Source organism: Pelobates fuscus, chromosome 6 (genome assembly GCF_036172605.1).
Source record: "Pelobates fuscus isolate aPelFus1 chromosome 6, aPelFus1.pri, whole genome shotgun sequence".
Classification (NCBI taxonomy): domain Eukaryota; kingdom Metazoa; phylum Chordata; class Amphibia; order Anura; family Pelobatidae; genus Pelobates; species Pelobates fuscus.
Genome location: NC_086322.1, coordinates 239,916,259 through 239,936,771, shown reverse-complemented (window position 1 = coordinate 239,936,771; position 20,513 = coordinate 239,916,259).

Genomic DNA, 20,513 nt, shown 5'->3' with positions numbered 1-20,513 from the left:
CCGTTCAAACGTGTGTTCGAATCTTCGAACGGGAATTAGTCTCCGGCTGCAATGGCGAAGTCCCGTTCAAAAGTGTGTTCGAATCTTCGAACGGGAATTAGTCTCCGGCTGCAATGGCGAAGTCCCGTTCAAACGTGCGTTTGAATCTTCGAACGGGAATTAGTCTCCAGCTGCAATGTCGAAGTCCCGTTCAAACGTGTGTTCGAATCTTCGAACGGGAATTAGTCTCCGGCTGCAATGGCGAAGTCCCGTTCAAACGTGTGTTCGAATCTTCGAACGGGAATTAGTCTCCGGCTGCAATGGCGAAGTCCTGTTCAAACGTGTGTTCGAATCTTCGAACGGGAATTAGTCTCCGGCTGCAATGGCGAAGTCTCCGGCTGCAATGGCGAAGTCCCGTTCAAACGTGTGTTCGAATCTTCGAACGGGAATTAGTCTCCGGCTGCAATGGCGAAGTCCCGTTCAAACGTGTGTTCGAATCTTCGAACGGGAATTAGTCTCCGGCTGCAATGGCGAAGTCCCGTTCAAACGTGTGTTCGAATCTTCGAACGGAAATTAGTCTCCGGCTGCAATGGCGAAGTCCCGTTCAAACGTGTGTTCGAATCTTCGAACGGGAATTAGTCTCCGGCTGCAATGGCGAAGTCCCGTTCAAACGTGTGTTCGAATCTTCGAACGGGAATTAGTCTCCGGATGCAATGGCGAAGTCTCGTTCAAACGTGTGTTCGAATCTTCGAACGGGAATTATTCTCCGGCTGCAATGGCGAAGTCCCGTTCAAACGTGTGGTCGAATCTTCGAACGGGAATTAGTCTCCGGCTGCAATGGCGAAGTCCCGTTCAAACGTGTGTTCGAATCTTCGAACGGGAATTAGTCTCCGGCTGCAATGGCGAAGTCCCGTTCAAACGTGTGTTCGAATCTTCGAACGGGAATTAGTCTCCGGCTGCAATGGCGAAGTCCCGTTCAAACGTGTGTTCGAATCTTCGAACGGGAATTAGTCTCCGGCTGCAATGGCGAAGTCCCGTTCAAATGTGTGTTCGAATCTCCGAACGGGAATTAGTCTCCGGCTGCAGTTGCGAAGTCCCGTTCAAACATGTGTTCGAATCTCCGAACGGGAATTAGTCTCCGGCTGCAGTTGCGAAGTCCCGTTCAAACATGTGTTCGAATCTTCGAACGAGAATTAGTCTCCGGCTGCAATGGCGAAGTCCCGTTCAAACGTGTGTTCGAATCTTCGAACGGGAATTAGTCTCCGGCTGCAATGGCGAAGTCCCGTTCAAACGTGTGTTCGAATCTTCGAACGGGAATTAGTCTCCGGCTGCAATGGCGAAGTCCCATTCAAACGTGTGTTCGAATCTTCGAACGGGAATTAGTCTCCGGCTGCAATGGCGAAGTCCCGTTCAAACGTGTGTTCGAATCTTCGAACGGGAATTAGTCTCCGGCTGCAATGGCGAAGTCCCGTTCAAAAGTGTGTTCGAATCTTCGAACGGGAATTAGTCTCCGGCTGCAATGGCGAAGTCCCGTTCAAACGTGCGTTTGAATCTTCGAACGGGAATTAGTCTCCAGCTGCAATGTCGAAGTCCCGTTCAAACGTGCGTTCGAATCTTCGAACGGGAATTAGTCTCCAGCTGCAATGTCGAAGTCCCGTTCAAACGTGTGTTCGAATCTTCGAACGGGAATTAGTCTCCGGCTGCAATGGCGAAGTCCCGTTCAAACGTGTGTTCGAATCTTCGAACGGGAATTAGTCTCAGGCTGCAATGGCGAAGTCCCGTTCAAACGTGTGTTCGAATCTTCGAACGGGAATTAGTCTCCGGCTGCAATGGCGAAGTCCCGTTCAAACATGTGGTCGAATCTTCGAACGGGAATTAGTCTCCGGCTGCAATGGCGAAGTCCCGTTCAAACGTGTGTTCGAATCTTCGAACGGGAATTAGTCTCTAGCTGCAATGGCGAAGTCCCGTTCAAACGTGTGTTCGAATCTTCGAACGGGAATTAGTCTCCGGCTGCAATGGCGAAGTCCTGTTCAAACGTGTGTTCGAATCTTCGAACGGGAATTAGTCTCCAGCTGCAATGTCGAAGTCCCGTTCAAACGTGTGTTCGAATCTTCGAACGGGAATTAGTCTCCGGCTGCAATGGCGAAGTCCCGTTCAAACGTGTGTTCGAATCTTCGAACAGGAATTAGTCTCCGGCTGCAATGGCGAAGTCCCATTCAAACGTGTGTTCGAATCTTTGAACGGGAATTAGTCTCCGGCTGCAATGGCGAAGTCCCGTTCAAACGTGTGTTCGAATCTTCGAACGGGAATTAGTCTCCGGCTGCAATGGCGAAGTCCCGTTCAAACGTGTGTTCGAATCTTCGAACGGGAATTAGTCTCAGGCTGCAATGGCGAAGTCCCGTTCAAACGTGTGTTCGAATCTTCGAACGGGAATTAGTCTCCGGCTGCAATGGCGAAGTCCCGTTCAAACATGTGGTCGAATCTTCGAACGGGAATTAGTCTCCGGCTGCAATGGCGAAGTCCCGTTCAAACGTGTGTTCGAATCTTCGAACGGGAATTAGTCTCTAGCTGCAATGGCGAAGTCCCGTTCAAACGTGTGTTCGAATCTTCGAACGGGAATTAGTCTCCGGCTGCAATGGCGAAGTCCTGTTCAAACGTGTGTTCGAATCTTCGAACGGGAATTAGTCTTCGGCTGCAATGGCGAAGTCCTGTTCAAACGTGTGTTCGAATCTTCGAACGGGAATTAGTCTCCGGCTGCAATGGCGAAGTGTCCGGCTGCAATGGCGAAGTCCCGTTCAAACGTGTGTTCGAATCTTCGAACGGGAATTAGTCTCCGGCTGCAATGGCGAAGTCCCGTTCAAACGTGTGTTCGAATCTTCGAACGGGAATTAGTCTCCGGCTGCAATGGCGAAGTCCCATTCAAACGTGTGTTCGAATCTTCGAACGGGAATTAGTCTCTGGCTGCAATGGCGAAGTCCCGTTCAAACGTGTGTTCGAATCTTCGAACGGGAATTAGTCTCCGGCTGCAATGGCGAAGTCCCGTTCAAAAGTGTGTTCGAATCTTCGAACGGGAATTAGTCTCCGGCTGCAATGGCGAAGTCCCGTTCAAACGTGCGTTTGAATCTTCGAACGGGAATTAGTCTCCAGCTGCAATGTCGAAGTCCCGTTCAAACGTGCGTTCGAATCTTCGAACGGGAATTAGTCTCCAGCTGCAATGTCGAAGTCCCGTTCAAACGCGTGTTCGAATCTTCGAACGGGAATTAGTCTCCGGCTGCAATGGCGAAGTCCCGTTCAAACGTGTGTTCGAATCTTCGAACAGGAATTAGTCTCCGGCTGCAATGGCGAAGTCCCATTCAAACGTGTGTTCGAATCTTCAAACTGGAATTAGTCTCCGGCTGCAATGGCGAAGTCCCGTTCAAACGTGTGTTCGAATCTTCGAACGGGAATTAGTCTCCGGCTGCAATGGCGAAGTCCCGTTCAAACGTGTGTTCGAATCTTCGAACGGGAATTAGTCTCAGGCTGCAATGGCGAAGTCCCGTTCAAACGTGTGTTCGAATCTTCGAACGGGAATTAGTCTCCGGCTGCAATGGCGAAGTCCCGTTCAAACATGTGGTCGAATCTTCGAACGGGAATTAGTCTCCGGCTGCAATGGCGAAGTCCCGTTGAAACGTGTGTTCGAATCTTCGAACGGGAATTAGTCTCTAGCTGCAATGGCGAAGTCCCGTTCAAACGTGTGTTCGAATCTTCGAACGGGAATTAGTCTCCGGCTGCAATGGCGAAGTCCTGTTCAAACGTGTGTTCGAATCTTCGAAGGGGAATTAGTCTCCGGCTGCAATGGCGAAGTCCTGTTCAAACGTGTGTTCGAATCTTCGAACGGGAATTAGTCTCCGGCAGCAATGGCGAAGTGTCCGGCTGCAATGGCGAAGTCCCGTTCAAACGTGTGTTCGAATCTTCGAACGGGAATTAGTCTCCGGCTGCAATGGCGAAGTCCCGTTCAAACGTGTGTTCGAATCTTCGAACGGGAATTAGTCTCCGGCTGCAATGGCGAAGTCCCATTCAAACGTGTGTTCGAATCTTCGAACGGGAATTAGTCTCCGGCTGCAATGGCGAAGTCCCGTTCAAACGTGTGTTCGAATCTTCGAACAGGAATTAGTCTCCGGCTGCAATGGCGAAGTCCCATTCAAACGTGTGTTCGAATCTTCAAACTGGAATTAGTCTCCGGCTGCAATGGCGAAGTCCCGTTCAAACCTGTGTTCGAATCTTCGAACGGGAATTAGTCTCCGGCTGCAATGGCGAAGTCCCGTTCAAACGTGTGTTCGAATCTTCGAACGGGAATTAGTCTCAGGCTGCAATGGCGAAGTCCCGTTCAAACGTGTGTTCGAATCTTCGAACGGGAATTAGTCTCCGGCTGCAATGGCGAAGTCCCGTTCAAACATGTGGTCGAATCTTCGAACGGGAATTAGTCTCCGGCTGCAATGGCGAAGTCCCGTTCAAACGTGTGTTCGAATCTTCGAACGGGAATTAGTCTCTAGCTGCAATGGCGAAGTCCCGTTCAAACGTGTGTTCGAATCTTCGAACGGGAATTAGTCTCCGGCTGCAATGGCGAAGTCCTGTTCAAACGTGTGTTCGAATCTTCGAACGGGAATTAGTCTCCGGCTGCAATGGCGAAGTCCTGTTCAAACGTGTGTTCGAATCTTCGAACGGGAATTAGTCTCCGGCAGCAATGGCGAAGTGTCCGGCTGCAATGGCGAAGTCCCGTTCAAACGTGTGTTCGAATCTTCGAACGGGAATTAGTCTCCGGCTGCAATGGCGAAGTCCCGTTCAAACGTGTGTTCGAATCTTCGAACGGGAATTAGTCTCCGGCTGCAATGGCGAAGTCCCATTCAAACGTGTGTTCGAATCTTCGAACGGGAATTAGTCTCCGGCTGCAATGGCGAAGTCCCGTTCAAACGTGTGTTCGAATCTTCGAACGGGAATTAGTCTCCGGCTGCAATGGCGAAGTCCCGTTCAAACGTGTGTTCGAATCTTCGAATGGGAATTAGTCTCCGGCTGCAATGGCGAAGTCCCGTTCAAACGTGTGGTCGAATCTTCGAACGGGAATTAGTCTCCGGCTGCAATGGCGAAGTCCCGTTCAAACGTGTGTTCGAATCTTCGAACGGGAATTAGTCTCTAGCTGCAATGGCGAAGTCCTGTTCAAACGTGTGTTCGAATCTTCGAACGGGAATTAGTCTCCGGCTGCAATGGCGAAGTCCCGTTCAAACGTGTGTTCGAATCTTCGAACGGGAATTAGTCTCCGGCTGCAATGGCGAAGTCCCGTTCAAACGTGTGTTCGAATCTTCGAACGGGAATTAGTCTCCGGCTGCAATGGCGAAGTCTCCGGCTGCAATGGCGAAGTCCCGTTCAAACGTGTGTTCGAATCTTCGAACGGGAATTAGTCTCCGGCTGCAATGGCGAAGTCCCGTTCAAAAGTGTGTTCGAATCTTCGAACGGGAATTAGTCTCCGGCTGCAATGGCGAAGTCCCGTTCAAACGTGTGTTCGAATCTTCGAACGGGAATTAGTCTCAGGCTGCAATGGCGAAGTCCCGTTCAAACGTGTGTTCGAATCTTCGAACGGGAATTAGTCTCCGGCTGCAATGGCGAAGTCCCGTTCAAACATGTGGTCGAATCTTCGAACGGGAATTAGTCTCCGGCTGCAATGGCGAAGTCCCGTTCAAACGTGTGTTCGAATCTTCGAACGGGAATTAGTCTCTAGCTGCAATGGCGAAGTCCCGTTCAAACGTGTGTTCGAATCTTCGAACGGGAATTAGTCTCCGGCTGCAATGGCGAAGTCCTGTTCAAACGTGTGTTCGAATCTTCGAACGGGAATTAGTCTCCAGCTGCAATGTCGAAGTCCCGTTCAAACGTGTGTTCGAATCTTCGAACGGGAATTAGTCTCCGGCTGCAATGGCGAAGTCCCGTTCAAACGTGTGTTCGAATCTTCGAACAGGAATTAGTCTCCGGCTGCAATGGCGAAGTCCCATTCAAACGTGTGTTCGAATCTTTGAACGGGAATTAGTCTCCGGCTGCAATGGCGAAGTCCCGTTCAAACGTGTGTTCGAATCTTCGAACGGGAATTAGTCTCCGGCTGCAATGGCGAAGTCCCGTTCAAACGTGTGTTCGAATCTTCGAACGGGAATTAGTCTCAGGCTGCAATGGCGAAGTCCCGTTCAAACGTGTGTTCGAATCTTCGAACGGGAATTGGTCTCCGGCTGCAATGGCGAAGTCCCGTTCAAACATGTGGTCGAATCTTCGAACGGGAATTAGTCTCCGGCTGCAATGGCGAAGTCCCGTTCAAACGTGTGTTCGAATCTTCGAACGGGAATTAGTCTCTAGCTGCAATGGCGAAGTCCCGTTCAAACGTGTGTTCGAATCTTCGAACGGGAATTAGTCTCCGGCTGCAATGGCGAAGTCCTGTTCAAACGTGTGTTCGAATCTTCGAACGGGAATTAGTCTCCGGCTGCAATGGCGAAGTCCTGTTCAAACGTGTGTTCGAATCTTCGAACGGGAATTAGTCTCCGGCTGCAATGGCGAAGTGTCCGGCTGCAATGGCGAAGTCCCGTTCAAACGTGTGTTCGAATCTTCGAACGGGAATTAGTCTCCGGCTGCAATGGCGAAGTCCCGTTCAAACGTGTGTTCGAATCTTCGAACGGGAATTAGTCTCCGGCTGCAATGGCGAAGTCCCATTCAAACGTGTGTTCGAATCTTCGAACGGGAATTAGTCTCTGGCTGCAATGGCGAAGTCCCGTTCAAACGTGTGTTCGAATCTTCGAACGGGAATTAGTCTCCGGCTGCAATGGCGAAGTCCCGTTCAAAAGTGTGTTCGAATCTTCGAACGGGAATTAGTCTCCGGCTGCAATGGCGAAGTCCCGTTCAAACGTGCGTTTGAATCTTCGAACGGGAATTAGTCTCCAGCTGCAATGTCGAAGTCCCGTTCAAACGTGCGTTCGAATCTTCGAACGGGAATTAGTCTCCAGCTGCAATGTCGAAGTCCCGTTCAAACGCGTGTTCGAATCTTCGAACGGGAATTAGTCTCCGGCTGCAATGGCGAAGTCCCGTTCAAACGTGTGTTCGAATCTTCGAACGGGAATTAGTCTCCGGCTGCAATGGCGAAGTCCCGTTCAAAAGTGTGTTCGAATCTTCGAACGGGAATTAGTCTCCGGCTGCAATGGCGAAGTCCCGTTCAAACGTGCGTTTGAATCTTCGAACGGGAATTAGTCTCCAGCTGCAATGTCGAAGTCCCGTTCAAACGTGCGTTCGAATCTTCGAACGGGAATTAGTCTCCAGCTGCAATGTCGAAGTCCCGTTCAAACGTGTGTTCGAATCTTCGAACGGGAATTAGTCTCCGGCTGCAATGGCGAAGTCCCGTTCAAACGTGTGTTCGAATCTTCGAACAGGAATTAGTCTCCGGCTGCAATGGCGAAGTCCCATTCAAACGTGTGTTCGAATCTTCGAACTGGAATTAGTCTCCGGCTGCAATGGCGAAGTCCCGTTCAAACGTGTGTTCGAATCTTCGAACGGGAATTAGTCTCAGGCTGCAATGGCGAAGTCCCGTTCAAACGTGTGTTCGAATCTTCGAACGGGAATTAGTCTCCGGCTGCAATGGCGAAGTCCCGTTCAAACATGTGGTCGAATCTTCGAACGGGAATTAGTCTCCGGCTGCAATGGCAAAGTCCCGTTCAAACGTGTGTTCGAATCTTCGAACGGGAATTAGTCTCCGGCTGCAATGGCGAAGTCCCATTCAAACGTGTGTTCGAATCTTCGAACGGGAATTAGTCTCTGGCTGCAATGGCGAAGTCCCGTTCAAACGTGTGTTCGAATCTTCGAACGGGAATTAGTCTCCGGCTGCAATGGCGAAGTCCCGTTCAAAAGTGTGTTCGAATCTTCGAACGGGAATTAGTCTCCGGCTGCAATGGCGAAGTCCCGTTCAAACGTGCGTTTGAATCTTCGAACGGGAATTAGTCTCCAGCTGCAATGTCGAAGTCCCGTTCAAACGTGCGTTCGAATCTTCGAACGGGAATTAGTCTCCAGCTGCAATGTCGAAGTCCCGTTCAAACGCGTGTTCGAATCTTCGAACGGGAATTAGTCTCCGGCTGCAATGGCGAAGTCCCGTTCAAACGTGTGTTCGAATCTTCGAACAGGAATTAGTCTCCGGCTGCAATGGCGAAGTCCCATTCAAACGTGTGTTCGAATCTTCAAACTGGAATTAGTCTCCGGCTGCAATGGCGAAGTCCCGTTCAAACGTGTGTTCGAATCTTCGAACGGGAATTAGTCTCCGGCTGCAATGGCGAAGTCCCGTTCAAACGTGTGTTCGAATCTTCGAACGGGAATTAGTCTCAGGCTGCAATGGCGAAGTCCCGTTCAAACGTGTGTTCGAATCTTCGAACGGGAATTAGTCTCCGGCTGCAATGGCGAAGTCCCGTTCAAACATGTGGTCGAATCTTCGAACGGGAATTAGTCTCCGGCTGCAATGGCGAAGTCCCGTTGAAACGTGTGTTCGAATCTTCGAACGGGAATTAGTCTCTAGCTGCAATGGCGAAGTCCCGTTCAAACGTGTGTTCGAATCTTTGAACGGGAATTAGTCTCCGGCTGCAATGGCGAAGTCCTGTTCAAACGTGTGTTCGAATCTTCGAAGGGGAATTAGTCTCCGGCTGCAATGGCGAAGTCCTGTTCAAACGTGTGTTCGAATCTTCGAACGGGAATTAGTCTCCGGCAGCAATGGCGAAGTGTCCGGCTGCAATGGCGAAGTCCCGTTCAAACGTGTGTTCGAATCTTCGAACGGGAATTAGTCTCCGGCTGCAATGGCGAAGTCCCGTTCAAACGTGTGTTCGAATCTTCGAACGGGAATTAGTCTCCGGCTGCAATGGCGAAGTCCCATTCAAACGTGTGTTCGAATCTTCGAACGGGAATTAGTCTCCGGCTGCAATGGCGAAGTCCCGTTCAAACGTGTGTTCGAATCTTCGAACAGGAATTAGTCTCCGGCTGCAATGGCGAAGTCCCATTCAAACGTGTGTTCGAATCTTCAAACTGGAATTAGTCTCCGGCTGCAATGGCGAAGTCCCGTTCAAACCTGTGTTCGAATCTTCGAACGGGAATTAGTCTCCGGCTGCAATGGCGAAGTCCCGTTCAAACGTGTGTTCGAATCTTCGAACGGGAATTATTCTCCGGCTGCAATGGCGAAGTCCCGTTCAAACGTGTGGTCGAATCTTCGAACGGGAATTAGTCTCCGGCTGCAATGGCGAAGTCCCGTTCAAACGTGTGTTCGAATCTTCGAACGGGAATTAGTCTCCGGCTGCAATGGCGAAGTCCTGTTCAAACGTGTGTTCGAATATTCGAACGGGAATTAGTCTCCGGCTGCAATGGCGAAGTCCCGTTCAAACGTGTGTTCGAATCTCCGAACGGGAATTAGTCTCCGGCTGCAGTGGCAAAGTCCCGTTCAAACATGTGTTTGAATCTTCGAACGGGAATTAGTCTCCGGCTGCAGTGGCGAAGTCCCGTTCAAACGTGTGTTCGAATCTTCGAACGAGAATTAGTCTCCGGCTGCAATGGCGAAGTCCCGTTCAAACGTGTGTTCGAATCTTCGAACGGGAATTAGTCTCCGGCTGCAATGGCGAAGTCCCGTTCAAACGTGTGTTTGAATCTTCGAACGGGAATTAGTCTCCGGCTGCAATGGCGAAGTCCCGTTCAAACGTGTGTTCGAATCTTCGAACGGGAATTAGTCTCCAGCTGCAATGGCGAAGTCCCGTTCAAACGTGTGTTCGAATCTTCGAATGGGAATTAGTCTCCGGCTGCAATGGCGAAGTCCCGTTCAAACGTGTGGTCGAATCTTCGAACGGGAATTAGTCTCCGGCTGCAATGGCGAAGTCCCGTTCAAACGTGTGTTCGAATCTTCGAACGGGAATTAGTCTCCGGCTGCAATGGCGAAGTCCCGTTCAAACGTGTGTTCGAATCTTCGAACGGGAATTAGTCTCCGGCTGCAATGGCGAAGTCCTGTTCAAACGTGTGTTCGAATCTTCGAACGGGAATTAGTCTCCGGCTGCAATGGCGAAGTCTCCGGCTGCAATGGCGAAGTCCCGTTCAAACGTGTGTTCGAATCTTCGAACGGGAATTAGTCTCCGGCTGCAATGGCGAAGTCCCGTTCAAACGTGTGTTCGAATCTTCGAACGGGAATTAGTCTCCGGCTGCAATGGCGAAGTCCCGTTCAAACGTGTGTTCGAATCTTCGAACGGGAATTAGTCTCCGGCTGCAATGGCGAAGTCCCGTTCAAACGTGTGTTCGAATCTTCGAACGGGAATTAGTCTCCGGCTGCAATGGCGAAGTCCCGTTCAAACGTGTGTTCGAATCTTCGAACGGGAATTAGTCTCCGGATGCAATGGCGAAGTCTCGTTCAAACGTGTGTTCGAATCTTCGAACGGGAATTAGTCTCCGGATGCAATGGCGAAGTCCCGTTCAAACGTGTGTTCGAATCTTCGAACGGGAATTATTCTCCGGCTGCAATGGCGAAGTCCCGTTCAAACGTGTGGTCGAATCTTCGAACGGGAATTAGTCTCCGGCTGCAATGGCGAAGTCCCGTTCAAACGTGTGTTCGAATCTTCGAACAGGAATTAGTCTCCGGCTGCAATGGCGAAGTCCCGTTCAAACGTGTGTTCGAATCTTCGAACGGGAATTAGTCTCCGGCTGCAATGGCGAAGTCCCGTTCGAATCTTCGAACGGGAATTAGTCTCCGGCTGCAGTGGCGAAGTCCCGTTCAAACGTGTGTTCGAATCTTCGAACGAGAATTAGTCTCCGGCTGCAATGGCGAAGTCCCGTTCAAACGTGTGTTCGAATCTTCGAACGGGAATTAGTCTCCGGCTGCAATGGCGAAGTCCCGTTCAAACGTGTGTTCGAATCTTCAAACGGGAATTAGTCTCCGGCTGCAATGGCGAAGTCCCGTTCAAACGTGTGTTCGAATCTTCGAACGGGAATTAGTCTCTAGCTGCAATGGCGAAGTCCCGTTCAAACGTGTGTTCGAATCTTCGAACGGGAATTAGTCTCCGGCTGCAATGGCGAAGTCCCGTTCAAACGTGTGTTCGAATCTTCGAACGGGAATTAGTCTCCGGCTGCAATGGCGAAGTCTCCGGCTGCAATGGCGAAGTCCCGTTCAAACGTGTGTTCGAATCTTCGAACGGGAATTAGTCTCCGGCTGCAATGGCAAAGTCCCGTTCAAACGTGTGTTCGAATCTTCGAACGGGAATTAGTCTCCGGCTGCAATGGCAAAGTCCCGTTCAAAGGTGTGTTCGAATCTTCGAACGGGAATTAGTCTCCGGCTGCAATGGCGAAGACCCGTTCAAACGTGTGTTCGAATCTTCGAACGGGAATTAGTCTCCGGCTGCAATGGCGAAGTCCCGTTCAAACGTGTGTTCGAATCTTCGAACGGGAATTAGTCTCAGGCTGCAATGGCGAAGTCCCGTTCAAACGTGTGTTCGAATCTTCGAACGGGAATTAGTCTCCGGATGCAATGGCGAAGTCTCGTTCAAACGTGTGTTTGAATCTTCGAACGGGAATTAGTCTCCGGATGCAATGGCGAAGTCCCGTTCAAACGTGTGTTCGAATCTTCGAACGGGAATTATTCTCCGGCTGCAATGGCGAAGTCCCGTTCAAACGTGTGGTCGAATCTTCGAACGGGAATTAGTCTCCGGCTGCAATGGCGAAGTCCCGTTCAAACGTGTGTTCGAATCTTCGAACGGGAATTAGTCTCCGGCTGCAATGGCGAAGTCCTGTTCAAACGTGTGTTCGAATATTCGAACGGGAATTAGTCTCCGGCTGCAATGGCGAAGTCCCGTTCAAACGTGTGTTCGAATCTCCGAACGGGAATTAGTCTCCGGCTGCAGTGGCGAAGTCCCGTTCAAACATGTGTTTGAATCTTCGAACGGGAATTAGTCTCCGGCTGCAGTGGCGAAGTCCCGTTCAAACGTGTGTTCGAATCTTCGAACGAGAATTAGTCTCCGGCTGCAATGGCGAAGTCCCGTTCAAACGTGTGTTCGAATCTTCGAACGGGAATTAGTCTCCGGCTGCAATGGCGAAGTCCCGTTCAAACGTGTGTTTGAATCTTCGAACGGGAATTAGTCTCCGGCTGCAATGGCGAAGTCCCGTTCAAACGTGTGTTCGAATCTTCGAACGGGAATTAGTCTCCAGCTGCAATGGCGAAGTCCCGTTCAAACGTGTGTTCGAATCTTCGAATGGGAATTAGTCTCCGGCTGCAATGGCGAAGTCCCGTTCAAACGTGTGGTCGAATCTTCGAACGGGAATTAGTCTCCGGCTGCAATGGCGAAGTCCCGTTCAAACGTGTGTTCGAATCTTCGAACGGGAATTAGTCTCCGGCTGCAATGGCGAAGTCCCGTTCAAACGTGTGTTCGAATCTTCGAACGGGAATTAGTCTCCGGCTGCAATGGCGAAGTCCTGTTCAAACGTGTGTTCGAATCTTCGAACGGGAATTAGTCTCCGGCTGCAATGGCGAAGTCTCCGGCTGCAATGGCGAAGTCCCGTTCAAACGTGTGTTCGAATCTTCGAACGGGAATTAGTCTCCGGCTGCAATGGCGAAGTCCCGTTCAAACATGTGTTCGAATCTTCGAACGGGAATTAGTCTCCGGCTGCAATGGCGAAGTCCCGTTCAAACGTGTGTTCGAATCTTCGAACGGGAATTAGTCTCCGGCTGCAATGGCGAAGTCCCGTTCAAACGTGTGTTCGAATCTTCGAACGGGAATTAGTCTCCGGATGCAATGGCGAAGTCCCGTTCAAACGTGTGTTCGAATCTTCGAACGGGAATTATTCTCCGGCTGCAATGGCGAAGTCCCGTTCGAATCTTCGAACGGGAATTAGTCTCCGGCTGCAATGGCGAAGTCCTGTTCAAACGTGTGTTCGAATATTCGAACGGGAATTAGTCTCCGGCTGCAATGGCGAAGTCCCGTTCAAATGTGTGTTCGAATCTCCGAACGGGAATTAGTCTCCGGCTGCAGTTGCGAAGTCCCGTACAAACATGTGTTTGAATCTTCGAACGGGAATTAGTCTCTGGCTGCAGTGGCGAAGTCCCGTTCAAACGTGTGTTCGAATCTTCGAACGAGAATTAGTCTCCGGCTGCAATGGCGAAGTCCCGTTCAAACGTGTGTTCGAATCTTCGAACGGGAATTAGTCTCCGGCTGCAATGGCGAAGTCCCGTTCAAACGTGTGTTCAAATCTTCGAACGGGAATTAGTCTCCGGCTGCAATGGCGAAGTCCCGTTCAAAAGTGTGTTCGAATCTTCGAACGGGAATTAGTCTCCGGCTGCAATGGCGAAGTCCCGTTCAAACGTGCGTTTGAATCTTCGAACGGGAATTAGTCTCCAGCTGCAATGTCGAAGTCCCGTTCAAACGTGCGTTCGAATCTTCGAACGGGAATTAGTCTCCAGCTGCAATGTCGAAGTCCCGTTCAAACGTGTGTTCGAATCTTCGAACGGGAATTAGTCTCCGGCTGCAATGGCGAAGTCCCGTTCAAACGTGTGTTCGAATCTTCGAACAGGAATTAGTCGCCGGCTGCAATGGCGAAGTCCCATTCAAACGTGTGTTCGAATCTTCGAACGGGAATTAGTCTCCGGCTGCAATGGCGAAGTCCCGTTCAAACGTGTGTTCGAATCTTCGAACGGGAATTAGTCTCCGGCTGCAATGGCGAAGTCCCGTTCAAACGTGTGTTCGAATCTTCGAACGGGAATTAGTCTCAGGCTGCAATGGCGAAGTCCCGTTCAAACGTGTGTTCGAATCTTCGAACGGGAATTGGTCTCCGGCTGCAATGGCGGAGTCCCGTTCAAACATGTGGTCGAATCTTCGAACGGGAATTAGTCTCCGGCTGCAATGGCGAAGTCCCGTTCAAACGTGTGTTCGAATCTTCGAACGGGAATTAGTCTCTAGCTGCAATGGCGAAGTCCCGTTCAAACGTGTGTTCGAATCTTCGAACGGGAATTAGTCTCCGGCTGCAATGGCGAAGTCCTGTTCAAACGTGTGTTCGAATCTTCGAACGGGAATTAGTCTCCGGCTGCAATGGCGAAGTCCTGTTCAAACGTGTGTTCGAATCTTCGAACGGGAATTAGTCTCCGGCTGCAATGGCGAAGTGTCCGGCTGCAATGGCGAAGTCCCGTTCAAACGTGTGTTCGAATCTTCGAACGGGAATTAGTCTCCGGCTGCAATGGCGAAGTCCCGTTCAAACGTGTGTTCGAATCTTCGAACGGGAATTAGTCTCCGGCTGCAATGGCGAAGTCCCATTCAAACGTGTGTTCGAATCTTCGAACGGGAATTAGTCTCCGGCTGCAATGGCGAAGTCCCGTTCAAACGTGTGTTCGAATCTTCGAACGGGAATTAGTCTCCGGCTGCAATGGCGAAGTCCCGTTCAAAAGTGTGTTCGAATCTTCGAACGGGAATTAGTCTCCGGCTGCAATGGCGAAGTCCCGTTCAAACGTGCGTTTGAATCTTCGAACGGGAATTAGTCTCCAGCTGCAATGTCGAAGTCCCGTTCAAACGTGCGTTCGAATCTTCGAACGGGAATTAGTCTCCAGCTGCAATGTCGAAGTCCCGTTCAAACGTGTGTTCGAATCTTCGAACGGGAATTAGTCTCCGGCTGCAATGGCGAAGTCCCGTTCAAACGTGTGTTCGAATCTTCGAACAGGAATTAGTCTCCGGCTGCAATGGCGAAGTCCCATTCAAACGTGTGTTCGAATCTTCGAACTGGAATTAGTCTCCGGCTGCAATGGCGAAGTCCCGTTCAAAAGTGTGTTCGAATCTTCGAACGGGAATTAGTCTCCGGCTGCAATGGCGAAGTCCCGTTCAAACGTGTGTTCGAATCTTCGAACGGGAATTAGTCTCAGGCTGCAATGGCGAAGTCCTGTTCAAACGTGTGTTCGAATCTTCGAACTGGAATTAGTCTCCGGCTGCAATGGCGAAGTCCCGTTCAAACATGTGGTCGAATCTTCGAACGGGAATTAGTCTCCGGCTGCAATGGCGAAGTCCCGTTCAAACGTGTGTTCGAATCTTCGAACGGGAATTAGTCTCTAGCTGCAATGGCGAAGTCCCGTTCAAACATGTGTTCGAATCTTCGAACGGGAATTAGTCTCCGGCTGCAATGGCGAAGTCCTGTTCAAACGTGTGTTCGAATCTTCGAACGGGAATTAGTCTCCGGCTGCAATGGCGAAGTCCCGTTCAAACGTGTGTTCGAATCTTCGAACGGGAATTAGTCTCTAGCTGCAATGGCGAAGTCCCGTTCAAACATGTGTTCGAATCTTCGAACGGGAATTAGTCTCCGGCTGCAATGGCGAAGTCCTGTTCAAACGTGTGTTCGAATCTTCGAACGGGAATTAGTCTCCGGCTGCAATGGCGAAGTCCTGTTCAAACGTGTGTTCGAATCTTCGAACGGGAATTAGTCTCCGGCAGCAATGGCGAAGTGTCCGGCTGCAATGGCGAAGTCCCGTTCAAACGTGTGTTCGAATCTTCGAACGGGAATTAGTCTCCGGCTGCAATGGCGAAGTCCCGTTCAAACGTGTGTTCGAATCTTCGAACGGGAATTAGTCTCCGGCTGCAATGGCGAAGTCCCATTCAAACGTGTGTTCGAATCTTCGAACGGGAATTAGTCTCCGGTTGCAATGGCGAAGTCTCCGGCTGCAATGGCGAAGTCCCGTTCAAACGTGTGTTCGAATCTTCGAACGGGAATTAGTCTCCGGCTGCAATGGCGAAGTCCCATTCAAACGTGTGTTCGAATCTTCGAACGGGAATTAGTCTCCGGCTGCAATGGCGAAGTCCCGTTCAAACGTGTGTTCGAATCTTCGAACGGGAATTAGTCTCCGGCTGCAATGGCGAAGTCCCGTTCAAAAGTGTGTTCGAATCTTCGAACGGGAATTAGTCTCCGGCTGCAATGGCGAAGTCCCGTTCAAACGTGCGTTTGAATCTTCGAACGGGAATTAGTCTCCAGCTGCAATGTCGAAGTCCCGTTCAAACGTGCGTTCGAATCTTCGAACGGGAATTAGTCTCCAGCTGCAATGTCGAAGTCCCGTTCAAACGTGTGTTCGAATCTTCGAACGGGAATTAGTCTCCGGCTGCAATGGCGAAGTCCCGTTCAAACGTGTGTTCGAATCTTCGAACAGGAATTAGTCTCCGGCTGCAATGGCGAAGTCCCATTCAAACGTGTGTTCGAATCTTCGAACTGGAATTAGTCTCCGGCTGCAATGGCGAAGTCCCGTTCAAACGTGTGTTCGAATCTTCGAACGGGAATTAGTCTCAGGCTGCAATGGCGAAGTCCCGTTCAAACGTGTGTTCGAATCTTCGAACGGGAATTATTCTCCGGCTGCAATGGCGAAGTCCCGTTCAAACATGTGGTCGAATCTTCGAACGGGAATTAGTCTCCGGCTGCAATGGCGAAGTCCCGTTCAAACGTGTGTTCGAATCTTCGAACGGGAATTAGTCTCTAGCTGCAATGGCGAAGTCCCGTTCAAACGTGTGTTCGAATCTTCGAACGGGAATTAGTCTCCGGCTGCAATGGCGAAGTCCTGTTCAAACGTGTGTTCGAATCTTCGAACGGGAATTAGTCTCCAGCTGCAATGTCGAAGTCCCGTTCAAACGTGTGTTCGAATCTTCGAACGGGAATTAGTCTCCGGCTGCAATGGCGAAGTCCCGTTCAAACGTGTGTTCGAATCTTCGAACAGGAATTAGTCTCCGGCTGCAATGGCGAAGTCCCATTCAAACGTGTGTTCGAATCTTTGAACGGGAATTAGTCTCCGGCTGCAATGGCGAAGTCCCGTTCAAACGTGTGTTCGAATCTTCGAACGGGAATTAGTCTCCGGCTGCAATGGCGAAGTCCCGTTCAAACGTGTGTTCGAATCTTCGAACGGGAATTAGTCTCAGGCTGCAATGGCGAAGTCCCGTTCAAACGTGTGTTCGAATCTTCGAACGGGAATTGGTCTCCGGCTGCAATGGCGAAGTCCCGTTCAAACATGTGGTCGAATCTTCGAACGGGAATTAGTCTCCGGCTGCAATGGCGAAGTCCCGTTCAAACGTGTGTTCGAATCTTCGAACGGGAATTAGTCTCTAGCTGCAATGGCGAAGTCCCGTTCAAACGTGTGTTCGAATCTTCGAACGGGAATTAGTCTCCGGCTGCAATGGCGAAGTCCTGTTCAAACGTGTGTTCGAATCTTCGAACGGGAATTAGTCTCCGGCTGCAATGGCGAAGTCCTGTTCAAACGTGTGTTCGAATCTTCGAACGGGAATTAGTCTCCGGCTGCAATGGCGAAGTGTCCGGCTGCAATGGCGAAGTCCCGTTCAAACGTGTGTTCGAATCTTCGAACGGGAATTAGTCTCCGGCTGCAATGGCGAAGGCCCGTTCAAACGTGTGTTCGAATCTTCGAACGGGAATTAGTCTCCGGCTGCAATGGCGAAGTCCCATTCAAACGTGTGTTCGAATTTTCGAACAGGAATTAGTCTCCGGCTGCAATGGCGAAGTCCCGTTCAAACGTGCGTTCGAATCTTCGAACGGGAATTAGTCTCCAGCTGCAATGTCGAAGTCCCGTTCAAACGTGCGTTCGAATCTTCGAACGGGAATTAGTCTCCGGCTGCAATGGCGAAGTCCCGTTCAAACGTGCGTTTGAATCTTCGAACGGGAATTAGTCTCCAGCTGCAATGTCGAAGTCCCGTTCAAACGTGCGTTCGAATCTTCGAACGGGAATTAGTCTCCAGCTGCAATGTCGAAGTCCCGTTCAAACGTGTGTTCGAATCTTCGAACGGGAATTAGTCTCCGGCTGCAATGGCGAAGTCCCGTTCAAACGTGTGTTCGAATCTTCGAACGGGAATTAGTCTCTAGCTGCAATGGCGAAGTCCCGTTCAAACGTGTGTTCGAATCTTCGAACGGGAATTAGTCTCCGGCTGCAATGGCGAAGTCCTGTTCAAACGTGTGTTCGAATCTTCGAACGGGAATTAGTCTCCAGCTGCAATGTCGAAGTCCCGTTCAAACGTGTGTTCGAATCTTCGAACGGGAATTAGTCTCCGGCTGCAATGGCGAAGTCCCGTTCAAACGTGTGTTCGAATCTTCGAACAGGAATTAGTCTCCGGCTGCAATGGCGAAGTCCCATTCAAACGTGTGTTCGAATCTTTGAACGGGAATTAGTCTCCGGCTGCAATGGCGAAGTCCCGTTCAAACGTGTGTTCGAATCTTCGAACGGGAATTAGTCTCCGGCTGCAATGGCGAAGTCCCGTTCAAACGTGTGTTCGAATCTTCGAACGGGAATTAGTCTCAGGCTGCAATGGCGAAGTCCCGTTCAAACGTGTGTTCGAATCTTCGAACGGGAATTGGTCTCCGGCTGCAATGGCGAAGTCCCGTTCAAACATGTGGTCGAATCTTCGAACGGGAATTAGTCTCCGGCTGCAATGGCGAAGTCCCGTTCAAACGTGTGTTCGAATCTTCGAACGGGAATTAGTCTCTAGCTGCAATGGCGAAGTCCCGTTCAAACGTGTGTTCGAATCTTCGAACGGGAATTAGTCTCCGGCTGCAATGGCGAAGTCCTGTTCAAACGTGTGTTCGAATCTTCGAACGGGAATTAGTCTCCGGCTGCAATGGCGAAGTCCTGTTCAAACGTGTGTTCGAATCTTCGAACGGGAATTAGTCTCCGGCTGCAATGGCGAAGTGTCCGGCTGCAATGGCGAAGTCCCGTTCAAACGTGTGTTCGAATCTTCGAACGGGAATTAGTCTCCGGCTGCAATGGCGAAGTCCCGTTCAAACGTGTGTTCGAATCTTCGAACGGGAATTAGTCTCCGGCTGCAATGGCGAAGTCCCATTCAAACGTGTGTTCGAATCTTCGAACGGGAATTAGTCTCCGGCTGCAATGGCGAAGTCCCGTTCAAACGTGTGTTCGAATCTTCGAACGGGAATTAGTCTCCGGCTGCAATGGCGAAGTCCCGTTCAAAAGTGTGTTCGAATCTTCGAACGGGAATTAGTCTCCGGCTGCAATGGCGAAGTCCCGTTCAAACGTGCGTTTGAATCTTCGAACGGGAATTAGTCTCCAGCTGCAATGTCGAAGTCCCGTTCAAACGTGTGTTCGAATCTTCGAACGGGAATTAGTCTCCGGCTGCAATGGCGAAGTCCCGTTCAAACGTGTGTTCGAATCTTCGAACGGGAATTAGTCTCCGGCTGCAATGGCGAAGTCCTGTTCAAACGTGTGTTCGAATCTTCGAACGGGAATTAGTCTCCGGCTGCAATGGCGAAGTCTCCGGCTGCAATGGCGAAGTCCCGTTCAAACGTGTGTTCGAATCTTCGAACGGGAATTAGTCTCCGGCTGCAATGGCGAAGTCCCGTTCAAACGTGTGTTCGAATCTTCGAACGGGAATTAGTCTCCGGCTGCAATGGCGAAGTCCCGTTCAAACGTGTGTTCGAATCTTCGAACGGAAATTAGTCTCCGGCTGCAATGGCGAAGTCCCGTTCAAACGTGTGTTCGAATCTTCGAACGGGAATTAGTCTCCGGCTGCAATGGCGAAGTCCCGTTCAAACGTGTGTTCGAATCTTCGAACGGGAATTAGTCTCCGGATGCAATGGCGAAGTCTCGTTCAAACGTGTGTTCGAATCTTCGAACGGGAATTATTCTCCGGCTGCAATGGCGAAGTCCCGTTCAAACGTGTGGTCGAATCTTCGAACGGGAATTAGTCTCCGGCTGCAATGGCGAAGTCCCGTTCAAACGTGTGTTCGAATCTTCGAACGGGAATTAGTCTCCGGCTGCAATGGCGAAGTCCCGTTCAAACGTGTGTTCGAATCTTCGAACGGGAATTAGTCTCCGGCTGCAATGGCGAAGTCCCGTTCAAACGTGTGTTCGAATCTTCGAACGGGAATTAGTCTCCGGCTGCAATGGCGAAGTCCCGTTCAAATGTGTGTTCGAATCTCCGAACGGGAATTAGTCTCCGGCTGCAGTTGCGAAGTCCCGTTCAAACATGTGTTCGAATCTCCGAACGGGAATTAGTCTCCGGCTGCAGTTGCGAAGTCCCGTTCAAACATGTGTTCGAATCTTCGAACGAGAATTAGTCTCCGGCTGCAATGGCGAAGTCCCGTTCAAACGTGTGTTCGAATCTTCGAACGGGAATTAGTCTCCGGCTGCAATGGCGAAGTCCCGTTAAAACGTGTGTTCAAATCTTCGAACGGGAATTAGTCTCCGGCTGCAATGGCGAAGTCCCGTTCAAACGTGTGTTCGAATCTTCGAACGGGAATTAGTCTCCGGCTGCAATGGCGAAGTCCCATTCAAACGTGTGTTCGAATCTTCGAACGGGAATTAGTCTCCGGCTGCAATGGCGAAGTCCCGTTCAAACGTGTGTTCGAATCTTCGAACGGGAATTAGTCTCCGGCTGCAATGGCGAAGTCCCGTTCAAAAGTGTGTTCGAATCTTCGAACGGGAATTAGTCTCCGGCTGCAATGGCGAAGTCCCGTTCAAACGTGCGTTTGAATCTTCGAACGGGAATTAGTCTCCAGCTGCA